Genomic DNA, 12,291 nt, shown 5'->3' with positions numbered 1-12,291 from the left:
GGAGAGGGGGGGCGAGAGGGGCAGAAAAAAGTACGTTGGGAGCAGAACATCTGCCAGAAGGAAGTTTCAGACAAGAACTAATACACACTTTGTAAAAAGCTAAATCTCTTACACATTGATGGATGGAAAGCTGCGCAGGTGCCTGCACGGGTTAATCTGTGCAAGCTCTGTGCTCACTTGCCCTGCTGAAGGTACAGAACAAATCCAGATCACCTGCAATCAGGTAACCGAGCAGATGCTGGCCAAAACACGATATTAAGGTCAATTAAAAATAGACTCTGCCATTCTTCTGCTTCTAGTTATACAAATTCTAATTTTAAAAAATCTGAAATACATGTTTCTCTAAATTCCCACCCAAAATCTCAAGGCTTTTGTATGGATGCCAACAAAAAGCAAAGACTGTTTGAAAGCACTTTTGCTTCAAGTTTGTCTGCCGTGAAACCTGAAAAATGACTTGAAATTCTTCCAAGATTCTGAAAAACTCACCACCTGATCTTAAACAATTTAAATTTCAGTGTTAGGAAGTCAGTCAGAGCTCTCTAGACAGAGTGGCAAATGACATGGTCTTCCAAAAGATGACTCAGAGGAGGAAGAAAAAAACCCCCAAAAAACGAAAAACTTACTTGTGTGTTTTCCAGCTCTTCCAGAGGGCTGTTACCTCAGCCTGAAAAACGAAAGGGAAAAAGTCCACAAATGAAATCATACAATGTATCAAGTAAGGCATTTCCAAGAGAAAAAATAACATGGTAGAAGGCACCAGGCAGACACCAGTTTAGGGTTTCTCTCGCCCACATCCCAGGCAGCAGAACTGGAAGCAGCACAGCTGCACTGCCTTGCACTAGAGTCAGTCTCCCCTGACCTCAGAGACTGTCTGGGGGACTGACGGGCTTAGAGAGATACATATTAGACACCTGCAGAGAGCAGTGCCAGCCTCAATCTCTCACCGAGAGTCAGCACTGACTTAAGGGTGCTGCGTTATCCATCTCGGTTGGTATCAATCTTTGTTTCTGTAGTTCGAGCAAGAGGCACATCCCTGCACCTGTGTGATCCTGGAAAAGAGAGATGAGCACACTCTCCTTGATACTCACCCTATATAATAACCATTAACTGAAACTGTAGCCTCCTTCTCTCAGAGACAGATGTGCTTATGGCATTTAATTAACAATAGACAACAGTCATGACAATTGCAAGATACCTTATTCAGCTGAAAAAGCATAAGTGTTAAGTCAGCAGCATGGAATGACAATTGAAATTACAGCATGGGGAGAAATCTCAGGTCAAACCTGGGAGAAATTTTTTTATCTGACCCAATAAGAAGTTAAAAAGAAAAAAATAAACTAAAGTTAACTTGCAGCTGTAAAAGTAATATCAAAAATCCTGCTGTGTACACCTGAAAAATAGAAGTGTCTCTTTCTCATGAAAGAAAGGTTCTTCCTGCATCAGTGAAAAATAATCTTACAAATTTCAGGCTTTGCACCACTGCTTAAGTTTCCCCTAACAGCACTGAGTTACTGGGCTTAAAGTGCTTATTGGGGTCACCATGGCTTGTTACAATCCAACTACCATGTTTTCCAATACCTGCATGGATATTTAGCCACATATCTCCTAAATAATGCTATTAAAGCTAAGTCATCTTAAAAGAATCACTGTGTATCTGACTAACCATGCAGCTCCTTGAGAAATTGTAAGAAACTACATTCACGTTACATTCTCTCTTTGGTGCAGTAGTGGAGAGAGGAATCATTGTTCTCAAGCAATATTGCTTGCAAACTAAGTTTTGCATTGGACCAGTGGCATTCACTAATGGCAGGGGCCTTACCCATGTAAAAACTACAGCTTTCACAGAGGTGCTTGAGGTGGCTGCAATTAAACTATGCAGGTTGGATTACATATGCAGATTTTCTCCAGCTCTTCCTTTTTCAGTGACAAGATCTACAAAATCAGCAACACGAAGAATAGGAAGCTGTTTGTAAAGCCTGGCATTGAATATACTATTTAGGAACAGCCACTCTGAACACCTTGTGCTTTGTTACTCATCATTTAATTCAGCATGATATGACCTAGCACACATTGGAATTTTTTAAACTCTGTTTTGCTCCCTAAATTCCTTCACAAACATTCTGAAGCATGTTACCTACAGGAGGGAGTCTTCCAAATAAAGATCTCCTTACAACAAAAGCACCTTCAAGGAAGTCCTTCCCATTTAACAACAGCTAAAGGAAAAACAAGAAGTTTTCTATGAGAATTGAAGAACTAGTTCAGGATGGAGCCCTTCCACCTGAATTTGGCTCCATATCAAATTCTGTTCAAACTTAAGCAGGGTGCTCACTTTCTTAGTGACTTGCACACTTATCTTTAAAGTTATAGACTTAAAGTAGCCTTTCATCTTCCTCGTATTATACAGATTTTAGCTGTCTCCATAGCAGTAAGTATTGTTGCTGCTGCTGTTTAGTTTTACCAACAGTTTTGTATTCTTCTTTAAGTGCAGAAGAAGTACAGTTGGGTTTGATTCCAATTTCATAAAATGGGGCTGTGAACAGAGATAATAATTTGCTGAAAGATTCAGAAAATTAATTTACATTGCTTCAGCCTTTTTCTCTCAACTCCAAGGACATCCACCACTACATTCCTCTGACCACCTTTTTCATTATTAAGCAGCTTCGTAAGGATATTACTCTGATTTAGAGAATGTTTTACTGGAAGCAAGTTCCAAAGAGCCTCTTTCCTACTACATTCAATGTGTTAAGCATTCACTATCAGCTCTGGGATTTACTGAGAACTCAGCAAAATCTGTTCTCATTCTCCATCAAAGATTAGAAAATTTAAGTGTTTCTATAGTTACAAAGAGCTAGTTTCTGGAAAGCCCTTTATCAAGAATGAACTCTGTCTTGTTGAAATGAGATTCTCCTTACTGTTATTTTAAATATTCTCAAGATCACCTAGCCAGTATTAAAGGGATTCCACTAGTGGCTATGCAACCAGCTTTTTCTATGCTCTGGTTCTCTCCCAGGAAACTGAAGGCTTTTATCTGTTGCCAGCTAAGAAATATCCACTAGACTGAAAATCCACTGTATACTTTTTGGAAAGCTGCAGGGCTGAAGGTAAAAGCTGAACAGCACTGAGGTTTCTTTTCTAATCTGTTTCAAGTTCTGCACTCTTGGACGCTGTTAATTATAGTACAGTATGAAACTAGCAATATGAAAACCTATTTATTCTCAGTCTTAGTAGTTGAAGGTAATTAATACTTTTATCTTCCTACGTGCTTCATTGATGGGGCACATGAAAGGATAAATGAAAAGAATCCACATGTAGTTTAAAGGAAAAAAAAAATCAATTTATAAAGCTACAGTCCCAGGAAAGAGGTAGGGCAGTCTATGCATGTCTCTTGCTAGTGAAAAATACAGATGATTTCTACCTGAGTCAAAATAAACACCAAGATGCTGAGCTGCAGGGTAACAGTTCTAGATCTGTATCTGTTACCACGTTAGACCCAGCCTTTAGGAGAGACCTTCACCCAGAATTTACATTCTGCCTCATACTATTACACGATAACACAATTTACACAGCATAGCTACGAATCAAGTATTTGGCAAGGAGGTCCTTCCACAGCCATGACTAACTAGGGGTGGAGAACACATACCACACAAACGCCTAAATGCCTCACCGCTTTATTTATGCTTCAAAAAATTCATCTTACTTCCTGACTTTTGCCTCAAGAATTTGTGTGCATTGAAGGAGATCCTAAAGCAAAACCAGACAACTCAAAGACTCAGTTGCACTCAGGTGGACGCCACATTGAGGACAATTCTCTCACAGCAAGATCGCTGTAGTTTCATTGCTAGAAGCTCTCAGCCCTGAGTTTCAGAGCTCAGCCCTTCCCTTAGCATTCTCCTCACTCACAGCAGAATCCACTTCACACCGTATGAAACACGTAGAAGGATCATACACCAAATAAAAACCCCTACAGGAGCCTTAAGTTTCTACTTAAGTATTAAGAAGATGACTCCAAAAAGCGCAGTTTAACAGTAACTCGTTGCTTTCAAGAATCATTGCCATTAATTGCGTTTATCTAGGCATAGAGCATAGCCAGTGCTATTATCCACATGCATTATACAACAGTACACAGAAATATTAAGAACCCACTGGTCATCTGTCGGGGAAGGAACCAGCAGCTTAACAAAAAGGATACTTGCACAGATGTGGACTACCTGGAAAATTCACAAACATGAAACCAGTTATTCCCTCCACTTTTCCAACAGTTGTGATAGAACATTTCTTCCCCCTGAGAAGTTTTCAGCAGTCAACAGGGCACACTATTTTTGTGGCTATGCTGATGTGACCAGAATTATTTTATTTATCAATATGTGTATGATTTTAGCTGTGTATTAATAAATTCTTAGCTTTACTTTTCTGTATCTCATCTGCAAACAACCAGCACATTACAAAGATTAAAGTGTGACTCCAAGATCTCACTTGTCCCTGTTTTCACATTATAGTAAAATAGCCCCAAAGTTTGGCAGATGGGAACATAATTAAAAGCAACCTTGCACAGGTTAGCATTATTTCTTAACTATCTGGAATAATTAAATACTCCTGTGCAAAATAGCAAAGAACACCTGGAGACTTCTGCTTGAAGAGTGAACTCAGCCATCCCAGAAAGGAATTACTTTATCTAGTTAACTAGATAAATTAGTTAACAAGTCAATAAGGGCTCCCCAGGGAAAATAGAGCACTTCAAAGATGGAAAACTTACCTGGCAACAAATTCCTAGTGAATCAATTTTCAATAATCTCAGAAAACAATAATCCTGTGCATCTGAAATCTTTACAACAATCTTCCTTGTGAACAACTCCCCTTTATTGCACTGCTTCAAACAGCAAGCAAAAGGGAACCTTCAGACTGAAACAAAATTTGTTAATAGAAAAAGGACCAAATATACATTATTTAGGAGAAAGCACGTGGATGAAAGTACAATAAAGGTAGAGTGACTGCTGGATAACCACTAAGAATTTGTGAGCTCACACAGACTGGGGGCTTATTTCCACAACTGCCCTTTTCTTCTTTCTGTACAGCATAAAGAAAACCTAAATCAGGAGTAAGTTATATTTATACCAGGTAGAAACCCTTTGTATTTTAGTAGAGTTGATGCACCCAAGAATGAACCCTGTATTCAGGAGCTCAAAACATTTCAGCATTTCACCCACACACTGGAACACCCATCCCAGGCACTGTATTCCTGATGCAGACCTGGGACTGCCTTATTTAAAAGCAGTTTGGTGTGAACATCATGCACATCTAATCCACTGCTCACTTGTTTGTCTCTTGCTTTCTATTCTCTCACTCAATTTTTACCTGTAGCTAAGGGAATACATAACACACGTTAAAATTTCGAACCTATCAGGAAACACTTGCATATTTGTGTGCAACATTGATTTTGCCCTGTGCTTGTTTGCCAGTCATCAGGGCAGAAGTAATTGAATGTGCATATCCACCTATACACACACAGATAGGCAAGAAGTCCTAAAGGATACGCACATAAACTACTTAATTGTAATGACTTTGTTCTAAAATGTTCCTCTTGCTTTTCCCTAATTTTTCAGCCCATTACTTGTCACTCTCCTTTGCTTCATCTCCTCTTCTTTTTCAGTTAATTTTTGTTTACTTAAAGACTTATAAGAAAGCATCACTTCCATGCTTACCTTGCACATAAATTCACTGACCAGAAAACTGTTCAAAAATAAATTATTATCAATTATCTATGGTTTACTTCATCGACTACAACAAAGAAAGCCTGTGAACAACGCACCAGACTGGATACAAGTGCCAAAATCACAAAACCCTCTAAAAGAAGCTGAGCTCTACTTATGGCCTCTTTTCCTGTTTCTGCATGAAGTTGAACATAACACCATCACATAAAAAGGTGAGGGGAAAAAAAACTCTTCGAGAGGGTTTCACTACAAGGTCAATGGATATGAAAATTTCTCCCCACTCGCACATACAATTGAGGTGTTTCAGTAATTATCAGTATCCATTCCCCTCTTTAAAGTTTCCCTGCAAGCAGCAATCAGAATTATATACGATCTCTGCATGAAACTAATGAATTCATGACAAAGAAGACTCCTCAACATGATAAGAGATGGTGCATCAGGGGCATTAGCACCAGGCTTTAATGCTCAAAAACAGGCTCACAGCCACGTTCACACTATAATGGAACTGGAACAGTACCAGTGTCACACACCATCAGCTGTCCAAGGACTTGGGTCCCTATCAGAGGGGTAAAGAAAAATGCAAAGATTAAACAGCTTTGTTCTCTTCCTACATCAAGAAAATAAAAAAAAATACACTTGTCTGCTCTCCATGTAAAGCTTTTCATAAAGATATTCATCTTTGAAACTTCTGTTCAGGTCAGAGGAAATACTTCCTCAACAATAACAAGTAACACCTCTTCAGTACTCCTGTAAAATAAGTATTACCTGCAAAATGAAGGTAGTATGCTAAAGAAAAAACTGCAAGAGCCATATCCTGTTAAATTTGGGCAATACCTTCCTGGCAACTATTTCTGACCCAAGAGGCTTTCTGAACCTATACCTACCCCCTAAGATTTTTTCCTTCTTCAGGTGCAGCTAGCAGAGATCACTGCTCTTTTTATAGAGAAGTAATCTTAAATTACAAGCGCATTTTTCACTCAATTTTCCTGCCCGAGAGGAAGCACGTTAAAGGAAAACTGAAAGGGTAAGGAATTTTATGCCCATAATATCTTTGGAGGGTACCAGAGTTCAAATTAAATCTTTACAGAACCACAATAGCCAGGTTCTCCATATGACACGCAAGCACTTCACGACACAAGGTTCCTCCTAAGAGTGAAAGCCCAAGAAACTGAAGAAACCTACAATTCCCTATGCCAGCTACTTATCCAAATGCTATCATCCTTAAACCTTGTTAAGCAGACCCTTTGCTCATGCTTAACTGTTGAGCATCACAGGTCCCATCCACACGTCCCCACAAATGAACATCCCAGACTTGCTATCCCCACATCCGATGCATGCTGGTGGAATAAAAAAAATGACTGATTTATGGGCAAAAATGAGTGAAGAAGAATGGGAGATGGTGGATTCGGACATGGTTGCAACTAACACACAGCTTAGGAAACACCTGGAAAAGCAAAAAATCCTCAACACCCTCCACTGTCATCTTGCTTGTTCCCAGACATTTAAAGCTATACCCCACTAGCAGACGGCAGAACAGCAGCGTCCTTTAGATGACCGGCCCAGGTAATCAAAGCAGAAAACAGCCAGAAATAACACTGCCAAGTGATTAGAAGAGAACTGGTTGTAAATTCAAACACCCTTTTGATTCATTAATCTCCAACAGCTAAAGACAAACCTAAAGCGAAATTAACGTGATTGTAAACCGAGCACTCCTGTCCTGTGGCTATTTTTCGGCCTGCTGAGAGAGAATGAGTTGATCAAAGACAGACACTTCAGTGAGATTAGTGCTGCTTCAGTGAGCTCACAGTTAGCTCCCATTAACTAACCTGTGTTAGGAGCTGGTAACACCGGCATTAATCTCTGCTCCAATTTGGAGTGAAACCAGGGAGTGACCCGTCCATCTCCTGGTGACATTTGCACCCGCCCTGCGAGCCTGTGCAGGTCCAGTGAAGCCTTTTGCTGCTGATGGGCAGGGAAGAGCGCTACTAATTTTACATCAAGGGCACAAAGCATTCAAACCTTCCCTGGGAAAGCAAAGCAGAGGTTCCATTTTGCTGGCTCATCACCAGTGGCACGTTGAAATCCTACCAAGTGACTGCAGTGAAGTGAGGAATCCCCTGGAATGGCCCCTATGAGGGGCTGACAACCATTAGGAAGAAGCCAGGCTGGAAGGACAAGTGGCAATGTAACAGGACAGTCCCAAAAGGATGCCCTCCAAGGCAAGCTCAGTGTTTCAGCAGCAGCCAGGACTGGCTTAAAAAATAAATGGTTTATGCAGTCACAATTCTGAGCAGCTTGTACAGTTATAACTCCACAGAATTGCATCTCTTAAGTAAACTGGTGGAATTAAAAAACAAAGGAAAAAACCAAATCCACAACAAACTACTCAAACCCTTTAGCCACCACTTGTTTAAATCCATCCATCCAAGATCTGTCTTCAGTAACCCCACCTTCTGCTGTTCAGTGTTATCTCTCAACATAGATCTTCCCGTGATAGATTAGTGAACCCTGGGAACATTTATTACAAAATGCAGCTTTCCAGATTTGAATTTCATATTTTAGCTGATATTCATCAGAGCCTAAATGTATATATACAAATTATTGCTGACAAAAATCTCTCTAGTGAAATATAGTACATTACACAGATAAGATCCTCTGCACAAACACAGAGCTTGAATAAACTATTTTTTCTGATAAATTTCTGTGACGTGGACAATATTTTAATACCACAAAAATATTTTCTCTGCAGCAGTCTCCCTCTCAGATTTCACATGTTGAAGCAGAGAGACTCAGGTGCAGTAGCTGGTACATAACTTTTCATGCAGAAACCCCAAATTCCTCCAGAGCTGCCTTAAAAAAATCTGTTTAGGCTCACTTATCTATCTTTAATCATTAAAATTTTATAACATTTAAATATGATAAGAATCACAAAGAACTTTATCAAATAAAATAGTAACAGGTAACTAGCTCATTTAGGAGAGACAAAAGCAGTCTTTAAAGAGGGAAAAATGGACAAGGCTGCCACTTCCCACTGAAAAGGGACAGGCATTTACAAGCAGAATTCCTTATGGCATACAGGGTGGTGCCTGAATAGACCCAAGTGGAAGAAGGATAAGAACAACAGCACGATTAAAAGGAATATACAGGCAACTTCTTTTAACCAGGAGTAAGAAGACTGTCAAACTTCCTAAGTCTATCAAACACGTGGTCTCCCACAAGTGCTTTATAAACCACATCACACTATCATTAACTTCACGGATTAGACTAAAATAATCTATACAGACTATGACATAGGAAAATGCATAGCTTAGGTGTCTATAAAGAGATCTGTCTTCAGTAACCCCACCTTCTGCTGTTCAGTGTTATCTCTCAACATAGATCTTCCCGTGATAGATTAGTGAACCCTGGGAACATTTATTACAAAATGCAGCTTTCCAGATTTGAATTTCATATTTTAGCTGATATTCATCAGAGCCTAAATGTATATATACAAATTATTGCTGACAAAAATCTCTCTAGTGAAATATAGTACATTACACAGATAAGATCCTCTGCACAAACACAGAGCTTGAATAAACTATTTTTTCTGATAAATTTCTGTGACGTGGACAATATTTTAATACCACAAAAATATTTTCTCTGCAGCAGTCTCCCTCTCAGATTTCACATGTTGAAGCAGAGAGACTCAGGTGCAGTAGCTGGTACATAACTTTTCATGCAGAAACCCCAAATTCCTCCAGAGCTGCCTTAAAAAAATCTGTTTAGGCTCACTTATCTATCTTTAATCATTAAAATTTTATAACATTTAAATATGATAAGAATCACAAAGAACTTTATCAAATAAAATAGTAACAGGTAACTAGCTCATTTAGGAGAGACAAAAGCAGTCTTTAAAGAGGGAAAAATGGACAAGGCTGCCACTTCCCACTGAAAAGGGACAGGCATTTACAAGCAGAATTCCTTATGGCATACAGGGTGGTGCCTGAATAGACCCAAGTGGAAGAAGGATAAGAAACAACAACAGCACGATTAAAAGGAATATACAGGCAACTTCTTTTAACCAGGAATAAGAAGACTGTCAAACTTCCTAAGTCTATCAAACACGTGGTCTCCCACAAGTGCTTTATAAACCACATCACACTATCATTAACTTCACGGATTAGACTAAAATAATCTATACAGACTATGACATAGGAAAATGCATAGCTTAGGTGTCTATAAAGCATCTCTCCATAACTCAGTAATACCTTCTAACAGATTAAAAGTACTCAGATATCACCTCATTTTTACTACAGAGAAGGATATTTACTCCTGGACAATGTAGCAGAAATTTAAAAAATAAATTAAAAAAAAAACCCAAACCCCCCCCCCCCCCCATCATATCACTCTAAAGTAATCATATCTGGATGACATAGACCCCCACCAAGAAACAACCCCAACTAGAATATTTAGTTAGTTTTTAAGCATTTCTATAACCTGGGCACTACACAAAAGTATTTTAAAGGTAAGGTAACACACCCAGCAAAGAAAAGCACTACCTCAAAACAAATTGTCCTCATACTCTACACACTCTGGAACATGAGATGGTTTAGTCACCGCTACATATAAAACTGGGGAAGTTACGTGGGCAGAAGGCAGCAATTATACATTAGAAACAAATAACTAATAGTAACCAATATTAAAATAAATAAACGGCAAACAACAGAAGACCCCTATTTTCTGTGGGAAAAAAAAAAAGCCAAACTACTCACAGAAGAGCCAACCCAGTCACCTCAAGTAACACTAGAAACTAGAATTCCTAAACTCCAAGACAATAAGAAGAACACCGTTCAATTATTGTTCTCAGAACTGTCCCTTTTCCAAGAAAAGCATATTATTTGGGAATCCAAGCTCTAACCACGTAAGAGCTCACCCAACCACCTCACCCTAACTTTACCACTCTCTGTTTCTCCTGCCTTTTCTCTTTAACAGCTGAGCATTGAAGATGGTCAAGCTTAATTAGTCTTCACTTCCATTTAACATTAGAGTTGCACCTGAAGAAAATCTTTTGTGCTTGATGAGCTGTTAACTTTTTCCTAAATGTTCTAGGTGATTTAAAGGAAAGTATCGATTCTCCATTAAAAACCTCCCATCACATCTGTAGGTAAACGCAGCTCCTGTTGAGGTCCTAAAGCACACAGCAGAAACAGGTTCAAAAAAAAATAAACTTGGGTAATTGGCCTTGTAAACTCGGGAAAAATAAAGGCAGGTGTTTTCCTCACACTAAATAGATGGTATGAATCTGAGAGAAAAGAACAGGAAGCAGTATACAGGTTTTCCTGATTGTAGGATCACACTATCGTTGTGAGTACCATAAAATATTAAAGAAAACCCTGATGAATTTCTGAGAATAAAAAGTGCTTGACTAGAGGTTTAACAAAAACTCTCAATAAATTTGCTTGGTGTTTTTTTTTTCTTTACCAATACAACTCCTTGCAGAAGCATCAATCATATTAAAGGCTTTGAAATGTTAGGATGAACACTACCATGCAAATATTCAATAGATAAAATAATTTTCATCTCCCCATTAAGTTATTTGAGTAGGGTGGGTAAGACTATCCCGCTAAAGGTTACATTTGTTTTGTTAATTTGGTAAAATTTCAGGACAAAAGTTAAGTTTGTGTTTCTTCAAAGCATCTTGCAAGATAACAAGTATTTTACCTCAGAAAAGATGCTATGGGCAACTCAGAAAAGTACAGAAATCATGTGCTTATCTCAGAGAAAGGCTGTGATGTGGCAAGTCCTCAGGGCAGCAGGAAGGAGAAATTTTTCCAAAGATTCATTCAACTTTACTGAAACATTATGGTTTTTGATTTCTTTTAACTTTTTTGCAGACTCAAATGTGAGCGGGGAATTGTTATCTAAATGCCATCGTCTCAGGGTAGTTTGGTTGGTTGAATACTCAGTTTGTAATACACTGTGTTGGCCCAAAGCTGGTGTAATAATTGTGGCCTGAATGGAACTTTGAGGGAAACATTAGCCAAGGCAATTTACAAGAGCAAGTAGTGACAGGAGAAGGGGGAATGGGTTCAAACTGAAAGAGGATAGGTTTTGACTAGGTATTAGAAAAAAATCTTCCCTGTGAGGGCGGTGAGGCCCTGGCACAGGGTGCCCAGAGAAGTGTGGCTGCCCCATCCCTGAAGTGTCCAAGGCCAGGTTGGATGGGCTGGAGCAACCTGGGACAGTGGGAAGTGTCCCTGACCATGGCAGGGGGTGAAACGAGATAAGCTTCGTGACCCCTTCCAACCCAAACCACTCCGTGTTGCTATGATAATTATATATAGTAATTATGCTGTGGTGTGTACTCAAAGCTATTTGCTGATATTAGCAATGTGTGTTAAATCCTCCCAATACCAGCTGTAGTCAAGGGATGCTGGGCTTGCACTTACTGGATGAGAATAATTTTTTTTAATACAGGAGCGGTTCCTGGGTTTTTTTTACTCGTTCTCTCTGGAAGGGGATGTCAGGAGCCTAATACGAGAGCGAGTCCTGGTTCTCTTACCCCTCCTCTCTGGAAGGGGGTTTGTGAGGAGCGGGAACGTCC

Source organism: Corvus brachyrhynchos, unplaced genomic scaffold, assembly GCF_000691975.1.
Source record: "Corvus brachyrhynchos isolate BGI_N302 unplaced genomic scaffold, ASM69197v1 scaffold69, whole genome shotgun sequence".
In the NCBI taxonomy this organism is placed as follows: domain Eukaryota; kingdom Metazoa; phylum Chordata; class Aves; order Passeriformes; family Corvidae; genus Corvus; species Corvus brachyrhynchos.
Note: the sequence above shows the minus strand (reverse complement) of the source record.